Raw genomic sequence first — 15,125 nt, 5'->3', positions numbered from 1 at the left:
GGTTGCATGAGTTCACAGGAGGAAAGGCGAGGAGAGGCCATTTTCCATTTTCTTTAAAAGCCTGAAAGAAACATCTGGCGTTACATTCACAGGGCTCGCATCATATTCCTTCATGTATTTGTTTTGTTGTGGTTGTTTATTCGCTTCTCTATCTGTACCGTACAGCTTTTTTTTGTTACCGGTGTGGAAAATAACAGCTCCTGCCGAGCGTGCGCACAAAGACACGACAGGCTTCCTTGTCAATACTATGGAGGCCATTCATTTTCATAAAGGGCTAATTTTTTTGCTGGGGCTATAGCTTACAGTTTTTGTGATTTTTCTTTCTCGCTCTCCCTTCCACCTCTTTGTGGCGGCTCGGCAGGAATGCGTTGCCTGCACAGCAGTAAAAGTATTCAACGAAACACAAAGTAAAAATAGGAATAAAAAGAGAAGCAGCCTTGAAAGAAATACAGGTACAGCACATTGCCTAACCTCCCTTCTGCTTCCAATCCCTCCTGTTGCACTCATCTCTCTATTCTATCATCCAATCTAGTCTTTGCTTTCTCTCCGCATCTCTCCTACTCTTCTTCCACCCCTCCTCTCCCTCTCTCCTACTTCTCATCTCTCTCCAACTCCTACCTCCCATTCCTTATGCCCCTTCTCGTCCTCCACCCCTGATCCCCTTTGCCTCTTCCTTTCCTCTCATCTCTCCACCACGTGCCTCCCTCTTTCCCTCTCCTTGTCCTTGCTTCCTCTTTCCTCCATCTCTTTCTTTCTCTCTCTCCCTCTCTCTCTCTCTCTCTCTCTCTCTCTCTCTCTCTCTCTCTCTCTCTCTCTCTCTCTCTCTCTCTTCATTCACTTTCCCTTGCTTTTCTCATCCTCTGTCCTCACCCCTCCCATTTCCGCCTCCTACCTGCCTTGCTCTCTGCCTCTTTCCTACTCCTCCTCCACCAATATCCCCCCTCTACCTCCCTCCTCCTTGTGCATTTCCTGCTTCCTCCTTCAATTTCCTTCTGCCTCTCTCATAGTCATAGGGTGCACCCGAAAGTCCTCACTGCCTTCTTATGTAGAAGTCAATAAATAAGGAAGCGCCTATGTAGTACATCGGAATACCCTAGTAAGCTCTCAGCTAGGAGGTAAACGGAACCTGACTTCCTATATCCAGTCATATTTGCAGTAGGCACACAATGGGTACTTCGCTATGCACAGGAGTTTGACAACTGTACAGCCATTGATCATTAGTGCTACCAGGGGCGGCCCCCAGTGAACGGTCCAGTTCAAAGGTTATGTAAATAACGGTTCTGTAGTGCGTCCCATTTGTGCTTACTAGTGGCTGGCTTTCCCCATAGAAGCTACTGGTCAGGGCGCCAACTGGTAGCTAGTGGTAAGGAGGTAGTGCCTACTACAGGATTCGAATGCACCCCAACTCGTCCCCCACCCCAAATCCCCCTCTCCCTCCTCATCTCTCTGCTGCCTCTACCTCTCCCCTTCCCTACTCTTCTACTCATCCTTCATCTTTGCTCCTCCTCTTCAGTTCCTCATCTTTCCACCTCCTGACTCCCTTTTCTTTTCCCTCTCTCCTCGCCCTACCTGCTCCTCATCTCATCCTCCATCTCTGTTCCTCTTAATCCTCCTATTACTCCTTCTCCTCCCCCTCCTCCGCCTTGTATCTCACTTCCTCTCTTCCCCTCACTCTCTCCCCACTATTATATCCTTCTCCCTCCTCCCTCATGCCCCCAGCCCCATTCTCTCTGGCCCTCTTCCCCCTCCCACGATTGTACATTGTTTAGTTCAAGTTCAAGTTCAAGTTCCAGTTTATTATAGCCATATCAGAGGTATACAAATACAGTTGCAGGAATGTACTTCGGTGTGCTCAAAAATCCCAACAATACAATCAGACAAAAAAAAAAAACTAGCGGCGGTGGCATGACAGAAGCCAAGGGGGCACATAAATAACAAGGAATAACAATATACAAACAACATTGAAAAGTGTAGTTTAGGCTAGCGGCAGGGAGGACGGAGCTGCTCTGAGGACATTGTGTAATGAGGGTGTGTGGCCCTGCACCTGTGCCACAGCATGGAAGGACAGGGCAGCACAGCACAGCACAGCACAGCACAGCACAGCACAGCACAGCACAGCACAGCACAGCACAGTCAGGACACATGGTGCTCAATGCTGCACAGGAAATTGTCCCATAGACTAATCACAGACAAATCACTGACATGGTGAGCTCTTTGAAGGCTAATGTGAAACTTATAGCAATAGTATTGCTAAATGTAATGTTTCATAGAGGCCAAGATTTGTAGCAATGCCTAACAATACTTTTGGTTTGGTGATTTTGGGGTGGGGTGTCTGAATCTATGTATTTTTCTTTGTGGGAAGTTAGGGGAAAACACTTAACACAAGAGATATGTTGTAAAAAAAATAATTAAAGCATAGTCAAATGAAACCCCAACACGTCACAAAATAAAGGCCTGGCCAGGATCACAACATAAAATTCCCCTTTCAAAGTCCCTTACAATAAATAAATGATTTCTAACATACAAACATAGCTTAAACACAAATATACAGAGAGAAGGACACAGAGGTTGAGAGCTTGCTGGGAATATTATATACTCTGTTATGCATGCTGAGGCAAATTTAAGTGAGATTCCTTTGTGACTTGGTGTGTGATTTGAAGTGAGAGAAAGAAAGCGAGAGGTTTCTGTATAGATGTGCCATGTTATGTAAGTGGAGCGGGTATGATTCAAGGAAAAAGTAGGAGAGATGGTGTTGAATAGACCCATTTTTGAAAAGACTACCAAAAAAAAAGCTTTCAGCAGATGGGAAGAGAGAGGGGGGGTAGATGGAATACAAAAGATTAAATTGCTGATGCTTTCATCAGGCATCTCTTATACGAGAGCAAATTCCAATGACTGGGACATTCATAGCCCTGTCAAGGGGTGTAGTGCCTTGTCCAGGATAGAATTGGTGCCAAACCCTGATTTAAAGCTACCAGAAATAAGTTGTCCTTTTTATAAGTCCTTATCACTGACCACAGACTATCAGTATCACCTCTCAAATAGGACAGAGTAATGGGGGATAATAGCAATTTACATTTGCTGGAATACCCATCCAAAGCAACTTACAGAGAGAGATGTTTATTTCTCCTGTTCCATGAGCATATGTGACTTCAGCAGGTAGAATCTAGCCAGGCTATGCCCTCCTAGTGATGCAACACTTTCAGCATTGCTACTTGTCAGGTCAAGAGCTATGCAAGAACTTTCTGAGTTCCCGAAAATACTCCCACTTTTTCGGGAAGCAAACAACAATAAGTAAATCAAGGGAGGCGGGTCAACCATGCTGTTTGGGAAATGTTAATTGTTATGCTCTTGATCAGACCAAGTCTCGAAGAGATTTGAACGTCATTGATAATCAGGCTAGGTAGAAACACCATGAGAGTCTCAGTTACGTTTGACACTTAAGTGCTTACCTGCGAACCACCCATATTCATACAGGGCTGTGAACTTTTCTAAGGCCATACCGATATATCGGCCCCACCGATATATCGGGCCGATATTTAGCATTTTTGGGATATCGGTATCGGCCATGCTTTCAATAAGTTTCCACCGATAAGTTTGTATAACTTTCACAACCAGTTTTGCAGCCGTTTCGTTCTGAATGCATCTTCTATTCTGCTCTCCCCACTTTGAGTCCATGAGAGTTCATTATTATAACTAAATATATGTGAATATATAACAATAACTTATATTTCATTACATTTTATTATGAACAATATTCCTATATTTCGGTTGCACATATCGGTTATCGGCCTCCCATTTCCATAAATATCAGTATCGGTATCGGTATCAGTATCGGCCCTGAAAAAAACATATCGGTCGGGCCCTAAACTTTTCCACACATGACTGTGTGTTACCCGGATGAAGCTGCTGACGTCAGTGTCATCACGGTTCATAGAGAAAAATAAGTATTGTTTTAGTTTGTGATGAGGTGCGGGACTGGGCACCGACACGGTTCTCAGTTGGTCTGCATGCGCCGCAAGTGGGGCGGACGCTCCCCTAGTGGTGCGCGGAGAGGTTTGCAGATACGTAGCCTTCCTCTGAAGCGGGTGATGGCAGAAAAGGTTTGAGAAACACTGCACTTTGCAAGGAGCAATCATGGTGCAGCAAAGAAAGCATGGTACATCAGTAGTTCCTACTGTACTTTGCAGAGAACAGAACATGACAACTTACTTTAGTTTTGTTGTCCTTACAAAATGATGCGGTGATGGATCCTCTTTGGTGCATTTCTTTTGTGAGATGCCTGTTGTGTAGCTTGACCTTGTCCATATGCTGCAGTCTATTTACATTTCTCTCCACTTTATGTCTGGGCCTGGTCTTCACTGGGAGGACTTTATGTCTGGGCCTGGTCTTCACTGGGAGGACATTATTTTGGGAGATGGGAGAGGAGGTACAAACACTTCAAAAGGGTTCATCCCTCTCACCAGTATTCATTTCTCTTTTGCTGTTCTAGATGAGTATAAATGAAAGTAGTATGGGGGTATGTCTAGGATGGATGTGATGAGAAATACATGTCTCCTAACAGGCACATGACAGTTTTGCAGATAAGGACATGAAGCCAATATTTTGATTGTCTACTGCCTTTCTCTGTACAGTAAATTGCTTTGACAAACAAACCCCACTTGTGTCCCCACTTATGTTGGACTGTTGTATGTGCAACTGTAGTTGAATGAAAAAAAATGAAAAGAACATCGCACAAAGCCACAAGTGTTGAGAGACGACACGTCGTGCCCTCTTGAAAGTACATATTCTTCTCTGCCCTACACTGGTGGTGTCAAATGTCAAAGTGACACAGGAGTCCCCATAGTGGAACTGAAAAGAGTTTTTTCCCCACAATCCTGGTACTCTATCCATGTTTCAGACATGTTTTTATTGAGTTTCTCGGTTAATTCAGGTAAGCAATTGCTGTTGAGTGGATTTTGTTGAGGGAAAAAGATCAGACAGATTTTAAAACTTTCTACCTATGGTGCTACCTATTTTAAATCCAAATAATAAAATTCACAGAAATTGCATTTAAAATTCCTTTATATAATGTTGGGGGGAAGTAAAACATCTTCTAATCCACTCAAGGTGGACAGATGGTGTTGTCAGGTGGAAAAAAGGAAGTTTGTGGAAAGAGATACACCAGCCTAGTGTTGTCAACAAACTATGCTGCGCTAAATGTAGAAATGTGTTTGAAGAGAGAAATTGTGAATAGTGTTTTGACAGAGAAGGAGAAGATGAACAAGAGAGAGAGAATGGGTGGAGGAGTAGGAAGAAAAAAGGAAGGCGAATACACAAAAGAAAAGGAGTAAAAACACATCCAAAAGAGACACTGTGATGTTTGCTATAGCTTGCCTAGCCTATATACATGTTTATCTGTGTATTACCTCACATAAAACATGCCTGAACACCCATATACACATCACTGATTCTTGAAAGTTTGGCAAAAACATGTCCCTGCAGTAAAATATTAATTCTGTTGAAAATCAACTAAATTTTCACAAACAAAATGAACCCAGGTAATGGCCAAGGGGTCTGTCACACGAATACATTTTTGTTTGAAATATTTAAGTGTAATTTTATTACTTTTCATGGCTATAAACCTGTCCACCACACCTGTAAAAAACGCCTGTCCCAAGGACTGGCATCATCATTTCAATTGACTTAAAATACAAAAATCACTAACAGAATTGAACAATATCACCATGATGTGGAAGACCATATTAAAGTGGTTCTACAGATGTGCACATAGTGGATGTAAAACAATATTTACTATTATTTACTGATTGCTCAAAATGTGTCCAGCATATTGGTCACCACCGTCAGATTTTTTCTAAAAGACAATAAAATCAGGTATGCACAAGGTAATTTTCATTACTGAGGACCCCTTTTCACCTTTTCAACCTTTAGCTCTACTGCCTACTTCACCATCACTGAAGCTCCTGTAAGTTTATTATTTTGTCCTCAATTTGTTAATTTGTTTGGACACTGGTACTGTCTCAACCATAAACTGTCAACACCGTCGGGGTTTTAATAGTATTGTATTACATTAATGTTAATAAATATAATTTTTTTCAGAAAAGGTATGAAGCACCCAAGAAACAGAGCGAAAATGAAATGGCTAATGTGAACAAACAATGCATAATATTTAAAAGAGTGCTTTTTTGTCTCACACCCGTCAGATGTCACCACCGTCAGATTTTGTTCTGCTCATCATGTTGTTCCATATTATACTAAATTGTGCTGGTTAATGAAACATTACTAGGCATGTTAGTAATAATTAATAATTGTGATCCAAAATGATACTCTAGCCACCACTGAGGTGCATTTGGAGGTTTTTTTTGTCAGAAAACCTGACGGTGGTGACATCTGATGGAGTTCACCAAAAAACACATGTTTTACGTGTTTTTGACATGTTTTAAGAATATGCATACAATAAGTATCTACAGTTATGTTGAATTGTTAAAGTAATTCACTTTAATACAGTAAACGTATGTTTTTTACTTCTTATTCTGTCTGCCACTGTTGACAAAACAAGAAAGAGCCCATTTTATGAAAAATGTTAAACATGGGGAGCTTGGTCAATGCATTTACTGCACAGCCAAGACCTACATCTATGATAATACACCTCTATATTTTGGATTTGAACAACTTAAAAGCTGTTTTTTACCACATTTTCAACAACCAGTGGCTTACTTCCTAGGTAATCTAACTAATGAAGTAAAAACACATGCTCATACTGTGCACACACAAAACTAAAGTGTTTTTATGCAAGATGCCATTGACTGTGAGAAGGGCTATTTATTTTTGCTAAATGTACTAATTAGGCCACTTTCACCACTCTCAGATTACTGTCACCACTGTCAGTTCTTAAGTCACCACCGTAAGAAGGAGTTTTGGACATTTTAAAGGAATGTGCTTACAACATTTTCCTTAGGATTGTTGAAATATCAAAGTTAATAGCCATTTTAAGCCTACACGAATATTTGTGAAATTACAAAAAAATGTTTGTTGTATTTAGGCGTTAAGTAAGCATCGTATGACGGTACATATTTTAAAATTAGAACACATGAAACAGTATTAAAATAGAACAAAAGTGAATTTTCAACATTTAAAGGCATATGTGTGAACCAAAAAATACACATAATCACTTAAAAACTCCAGATACATTATGCAACCAAATCAATACAATTTGAATAACTTTTAATTGTGTCTGACGGTGTTGACAAAAAGCAAGGTATGATTGGAGAAAAGCCTGATTCATGAAAAAAATACATAATGGGGAGATTGGCCTTGTGCATTTCTGAAAAGCCAAGACCTTAGTCTACGAGGATATACCATATAATTTTGTAATTCACTTTGTTTTTTTCTGTCAACATTACAACCTGTTTTAGCCACTTTCTCAAGAATCAGTGACATAACACATATAGCAGAATATGCACACGGGCTTAAAAGATGTATTTTGTACTTCTCTCTTTCTTTCTCTCTCTCACTCACTCACTCACTCACACACACACACACACACACACACACACACACACACACACACACACACACACGCACGCGCACACACACACACACACACACACACACACACACACACACACACACACACACACTTCAGAGGGTGGAAGGCACTCTACTCCTCACTCTTCCCCAGGAGAGCAGAGTACTCTCTGTCTCAGAGGCAATCATTGGCTTTCAAATCTCGCCTGCCTCAACAAAAAAAGGATAGGCCTATATAAAAAAAGAAAAATCTTTTTTTCCCCCTGCATACCCTCACACAATAGGAGTGACAGGAGGGATTGTTCGCCTAACCCTGCCAATGTTGGAGGATTTTGAGGTTTGTTCAATTTCCCTTCCGAAAGGGCTAAATCACCTCCCTCTGATGAGGGACTTTTATCTGTTTATGGGCTGGTGTGGCATCCTTCCCGTTAAGGCGATGGCTCTTACGCCGAATGACAAACAGGCTGCCGCTTCATCGCTTGGCCGGCGGTTCTAGCGTATAAAAAACTTTCACAGTTCACAGTCTGCAGAGAAAATAGAGGAAAGGAAAGAAAAGAAAGAAAATGAAAAAGGAGGGACTTTTGAATAAATCAAAGTTTAAAAACTACCAAGAGGGCACACGTAGCACACTGACTCATCCACAACAAATAAAAGTTCCCTCGTAGGGCAGGTATGTTTATTATTATTCCTTTCTTTTTTTCATGTCATAAAATGAAGTATTTTTGCTTAGTGTGGTGTTTTACTGTTGGTGGTGGTGGGAATGGTGGAGGAGAACTCACACTGGGTGCACCTAAGGCAGCAAGAAGGGTGAGTTAGACTTGTTACTGTAAAGAAAACGATGACCGCTGATTGCCCTTTTTGGTGGAACTAGTGCAGGCTTATATTTCTGTCTTGCAAAATGAAGGACATATTTCAAAAACATTCATATATCTACACACAAATTGAATTCTTTCTCACACGAAGTACAAAATGTAAAACACAAAATGAAGCACAGCTTTCAACACATCTCAAAAACATGTCATTGTTTCAGATCAGAAAACAATTTCATTGCCATAACTACATTCCTATGTAGTAGCCTACATAATACAATGTTGATTTCTGCCTTCTACTTTAATGTCAGTCAAAGTAATACAGTGTCAAACTAAAGAGCCGTCCAAAAGAGTTGATCTGGTGGCCGCCACGATTATTTTTGGATTCACCAGTGAGAACGCTCTGACGCATATTCTGGGTAGTAGGTGGCAAAAGACCCGCTCAGCTTGCTTCAGGCGACCGGCTGGTTTACGAGCTGAGTCGAGCTCTGTCGTGCCCAATCGAAAAGCAACAAGTAGCGGCCTAGTCATGCGGTGTCAAGCTGTGCCAGGTAGAAAATGTCCTTTTGACTCATGTTATTCTTTGAATTAAGCACACTGATGCCTTTGCCTAGATTGGTTAGGCCTTATCCTCTGACCTAGACCACTGTGACTCAGCCAAGCTACTGATGAGCCCCACATACAATATGTGCTCTGTCCTCTGTGGCAACTGTGAACACCCAGCGCATTATATTTTTTACAGATTTATTTTTCAATTACATAGGTCTGCACACATTTTCACACTTGCAGTGATTTCTTCTTCAAACCTCTGAACACAAATTGACTCATCACAATGTGTAAAACAGGTTTTCTCTTGCAAAATGAAGCACTTTCAAAAGTCCTAACACATCTCCAAAAACATGCACTTGTTTTAAATTAGAAACCATTTTTGTTTTATTCCCCTTAATTAGATCCATGAGTTTTCAGTTGAATTCTGTGTACCAATTTGTAAGAAGGCAACTGTGTGAACGCAACTGTGTCAAAGTTCTGAATTGGTGTTGGATTTTGCTGTGTTGGAGTTTTGAAACAATGCCATATAAAACTTCTTTGTGCGTAAGAAGTTGAAAAAAACTGTGAATATTTGTGCTCACCATCTTGTCATTTGTCTGTCACTAATGTTTCAGTGAGTAGGTGAAATATTTTGTGTGTTCACATTTCATGTGAGGTAATAAGATTGATATTTGCTTTTACAGTAGCTGTGAATTCATGATTCAACTCTTGTTTGAGGGGGCTGGACAACGTGTGGTCCTGACGACCGAAGTCTTGTTTTGGCCCGCCCCCCTTTTTTGCTCAACTCCGCCAGATATATCACACACACACAGCACAACACAACACAACCACTTAGCTTTTGTTTATGCAGATAGCGCCTCTGTCTCGGCGTTGAATAATTAAAAAATAATTCCACTAATTAAATGGCAGGTGAGCCTGGGAATATACTGGAGCTGGCCTGAATGGCGGCGGGTGGAATCATTAGTCATTCAAATGTGAAATGAAAGTAGCGAGTCACTTCTTCATTAGTGCTCTGCCAAAGCTCCAGAGTCTCAGGCCGCGCATGCATATGCAAATGCCTTGATCTTTATTCATCCTCAATAATCATCGCCATCCCGTGTGTAGTGTGTAGTGTGTGTGTGTGTGTGTGTGTGTGTGTGTGTGTGTGTGTGTGTGTGTGTGTGTGTGTGTGCACGTGCGCTCGCGCGTGTGCATGTGTGCTTGTGTCTTTGTGGGTTTTTGATTGTGACTGTGTGATTATGCGCATATGTGTTTGTGTGTGTCTGTTTGATGGTATGTGTGTATGTGTGTGTGTGTGTGTGTGTGTGCAGGTGTTGACAGGGAGGTTCCATGGCTAATGCTATTGCTTACATGCACAGCTCAATCAATAACCCAATTGTGATTTTAGCGTAGCATTCATTAGGGGTTCAGCGGGTGTTTACGTATGGCACGCACACAAGCGTAGACAGATGGATTAGATTAGTCCCTGTAAGCACCAGCCTCTCGCACACAACAACAAAAGTTCGACTTAAATTAGTTTGACGAAGAGGATATGAGATGCAGAGAATTTCTTATTAACAGTGATGCAACACACACATGCACATTGGCATTACACGAACACACATGCATTTATTTGCGTTCACTCTGCGGAAACAACCACAGTTGTATGAAGCGTTCATTTCCACTTGTCATTTCGTGTATTTATGCATATTTACCCTCATGAATAAACTGACCATATTTTGTGGCTTGAGATTTGCTGTACTAATTTAAAATGTAAGAGTCACTGGTGGGTTGTTGTTGTTGTTGTTGTGATGAAGCACTGTGGGTGTGGTATGGTTTTTGTGTGATGACCTAGCATGCCTCCTGGAACCCCTTTGGTGAATGAGTCAGACGCATCCTGAACCAGCCTGTGTTCAGGGCTGGACTGGCCATATGGCATAGCGGGCATTTCCCGGTGGGCCCTGCACCCTCGTGGGCCCCCATTTTTTTTTTAACATTACTGATAATAGGGGCCCACGGGTGTGCGGGGCCCACCGGTGAGTCAGTTCTCCGGAACTAATAATAATGAGGGGGCCCCCTTAAATCCAAAAGTGCCCGGGCCCTATTTATCCCCCAGTCCAGCCCTGCCTGTGTTCATGTGACTCCACACACTAGCAACAGAATGCACACAGGAGTACGTACACAAGCGCTTGCACACACACACTGCATATGCACACACATGCGTACCCACACAAAGCACCACGCACAAACATAGCCTTGGTTCAACATGAACTCATTAGTGTCTAGTTGGACCAGCGTGAACTTTAAGATGATGTTCAACTTATTTTTAGACGTACAGTTCATTTCACACATACGCACATTTACACACGCCTTCCGTACACACCCACACACATTTAAACACACATCTTGTACACACGCTCTCACTCATATAAGCACCTCCACACACACACACACACACACACACACACAAACACACACACACACACACACACACACACACACACACACACACACAGGGAAGCCGACAGGGGGGGGGACAAACAGGTCAGTTGTCCCGGGCCCAGTGAAAGAGGGGGCCCAAAATGTATTGGATATGTATTGGATCGGGGGGCCTTTAAAATGACTTTGTCCCGGGCAAAAACTGTCAGCAGCCCTGCACACACACACACACACACACACACACACACACACACACACACACACACACTCACACACACGCACACACACACGCAGATAGAGATATAGGCCTAAAGCTCTTCAGCTGCGAGTGGGCTTCAGCATGCTATATTACAGCATGAGCCCATACAGCTAATCCACAAGCTGTTCCATCACACATGGCATCTCACACCACCACACAGAAGCCTCACACTTCTCCTTTTCGCTGTCCTCTCCTCATCCCTCATACCTCCTCCTCTCCTCCTCCTCCTCCCTGCTGTCTCTCCTTCATCCCTCCTTCATCCCTTCTTCATCTACTTTATAACACACACTTCCTCTCGTGTGCTGGATCGAACTGTTTATACTTTAAGCTCCTCGACATTTGGCTTGGAGAGTTCTGTTTTCTTCCAAACAGTTTGATTTCACCTTCAGAAAAAATAGTTTGGTTGTGGTTTTTTCTGTCTTTCTTGTTTTCTTCATTCTTTTGGCTAAGCCTTTCTTTTTTCCTGACCTCACATCACCATGGGATTTCTTGTGTTGAAAAAAGCACATTTAAAGAGTTGTTAAACATTTGTTTCCTCCACGCCTGTGCCCTTTCCTCCACACTACACCCCTCTCTCTCTCCCCCAAAACAACCAACCAACCAACTACCCCCAGAACGAGCAACTACCAATACCCCAAAAAGCATCCTCTCTCTCCCCGCTGTTTGGCTTTCCTGCACCCCTATAAATAAGGAGAGAAGCTGGGAGAGTGGGAGAGATGAAGGCCTGGGGAGAGGAGCTGGGGCATATAAAATACATGGAAATCCATGCGCCAGTGCCCCAGCACCACTGCACGGCAGACAAGGAAGACAGGCATGGTCGATCACTGAGCCCCCAGGTTAACAAGCAGGCAGCCGCGCTATACGGCACAGGAGCGCTAACACACACACACACACACACACACACACACACACACACACACACACACACACACACACACACACACACACACACACACACACACACACACACACACACACACACGCACACACACGCACTCACACACACACCGTCCTCCATCAGGGCTGTTTTAACTTTTGCAACTTTTTTTTTTACAGCCCAAGACTGTTACTTTTCATTTCCTTCCGCTCCAAGGGATTTCAGAGGATGGAGAGAGAGAGAGAGAGAGAGAGAGAGAGAGAGAGAGAGAGAGAGAGAGAGAGAGAGAGAGAGAGAGAGAGAGAGAGAGAGAGAGAGAGAGATGGGGTGAGTTTTAATGTGAACCAGTAACCACAGGCAAAACCCAAACTGATTTCCCAGCTCTCGATCAGCCCTCACTTTATGGCCCATTTGTTCTGTCCTCAATTCCTTCCTCTATCCCTCGTAACTTTTTTGACTCGAGCATTCACCAGGAGAAATATTTATTTCATTTTCTTCTCCTGTTTCACACAGATGGAGACATGACATGATACAACAGAGAGGAAAGTGTGAATCTGTGTTTGTCATTGAAGTAGCATCTTTGTAAAGCCATTTTATTACGTCTAGGAGGTGAACATTTTGTGGGAATTATGTGTGCAGAATAACGCAATATCTGTTTGGGTGCCACACACAATTTTGTACTGGTGTTTTTCACGGTGTGTCTGTATTCTCATTGTCTCTTGATTCTTTTTGTCTGGAAATTGGTTCACCAGTTTCCTCTCAAAAATGTTCATAAAATCAAATTGCTGCAAATATGCAAGCTTAACCATTGTAAGGCGTTCGTGATTTTCTTATCTTGGGTTCAAAAGACGTAGGTGTAAAAGTATAAATGTATTCCTAACCAAGGACGGCCAGGAGTGGGCATTTGAAACAGAAGCAGTGTTAACTTAAGAAACAGGAAAGGCAAATGGCATGATACAGATGAGGAGATACAAATGAATGAAAGTTATATGACAATTTAATTATCAACTGCAAGGTAACATTACATTTAACTCAAGGCTACTGTATGTTACATAGGATATAACCAAATCAAAGACATTTTAGCCAACCTCAGAATGTTTAGGACAAAGAGAGAGAGGAAGAGAGAGAAACAGAGAGAGACACACACGTTTGGTGCATGGGAGAAGGGTCTCAAAGAGGGGCTCATCATCATAGCCTTATATACTGCTGGGGAGATGGCCCTGGCCTTTTGTTTGCTTGGGCCAGTGGCACCCATGGAGTTTGGGCCACCACACCTACAGTGGAATGGGGGGTGTCCTTCTAAGTCAACTTTTACCAGATAACAGCGACAGTATAATTTCTGAGTCATCAAATAATCTCCATTCTTACATGGGCCAATAGAAAATGTATTTAAAAAGAAGAAAAAAACCCACCCTCACCCTCATGTTCCCTTCATCCTGGTCATCCTTGGTCACTATTTTTTTTTCAAAGTTCATGTTCCTCACAGAAAATGAGCCAAGGCCAGTGAATCTCAATGTGAAAGAATAATACTATTCGTACTATTTTTCGCGTCACAAGGATTAATTAGCTAATTATCTTTTTTTTTAAATGTGCTTGGAGAGTTCTGTTTTCCTCTAAACAGTTATATTTCACCTTCAGAAGAAATAGTTTGGATGTGTATTTTCATTGTAAACTTCCTGCATGCCAACAATGTGAGATTTACACCATCTTTGGGGAGGGGAAAGTAACATGTAAAGACGAAATGGTGCAATGAGAAAATAACAAGGCATAAATAAATCCTAAATATGTGGGGAGCTGGCAGAGGTATTTACTCTCCCAGAGCTTTTCCTAGTTAGTGTTCACTCTCCCCCACTGTAATAATATGGGTGACCCTCAGTGGCCTATGCTTCATTAGCCTACTGTTGTGGAGTGTAGCTGGCCGTGTCTCTTGGCATACTGGCAGTGCCCACAGTGTCTGACCTGCCTGCCACAATGTGTCAAGGCCACCCCTGCTTGTGCTCTCTGCACAGCCCACACACATGTAAATGACCTCCCCCCCTGTCGTCTCTCGAGACTTCAAGTCTGGAAAAGTCAAAATAGGTAGGGACTGCTGTGTGTACTGTAGTGTCTGTGTGTGTGTGTACAGTATGCACGTGTGTGTGTGTGTGTGTGTGTGTGTGTGTGTGTGTGTGTGTGTGTGTGTGTGTGTGTGTGTGTGCGTGCGCGTGTGTGCCAGGGACAAAGAAGCCAAATAGGTCAAAATATGTATGAGTGTGTGTGTGTGTGTGTGTGTGTGTGTGTGTGTGTGTGTGTGTGTGTGTGTGCATCTCTCTCTCTCTCTGTGTGTGTGTGTGTGTGTGTGTGTGTGTGTGTGTGTGTGTGTGTGTGTGTGTGTGTGTGTGTGTGTGTGTGTGTGTGTGTGTGTGTGTGTGTGTGTGTCAGCATGCATGCATGTTTGGGTTGTGTGGGTTTGAGAGGGGCAGACATCTTGTCTTTTTCACTCTGATATTTTGTCCTTCTCATCTGGGATGTCCAGTAGCCCTGTGTGATGAAGCAGCTCCTCGTCTCTCAGTACATATCCAGAATCAGAATGGCATCGAATGCATTACAGCAACGACTCACTATATGTTAATGCTGAATAATTTAAGTGTATGACATGCTGCATTATATTGCCTTTGGAGTAGAATTTACACATTTACACATTTAG

This window comes from Engraulis encrasicolus, chromosome 22 (assembly GCF_034702125.1).
Source record: "Engraulis encrasicolus isolate BLACKSEA-1 chromosome 22, IST_EnEncr_1.0, whole genome shotgun sequence".
In the NCBI taxonomy this organism is placed as follows: domain Eukaryota; kingdom Metazoa; phylum Chordata; class Actinopteri; order Clupeiformes; family Engraulidae; genus Engraulis; species Engraulis encrasicolus.
The sequence above is the reverse complement of the archived record's forward strand: the minus strand, read 5'-3'. Positions refer to the sequence as shown.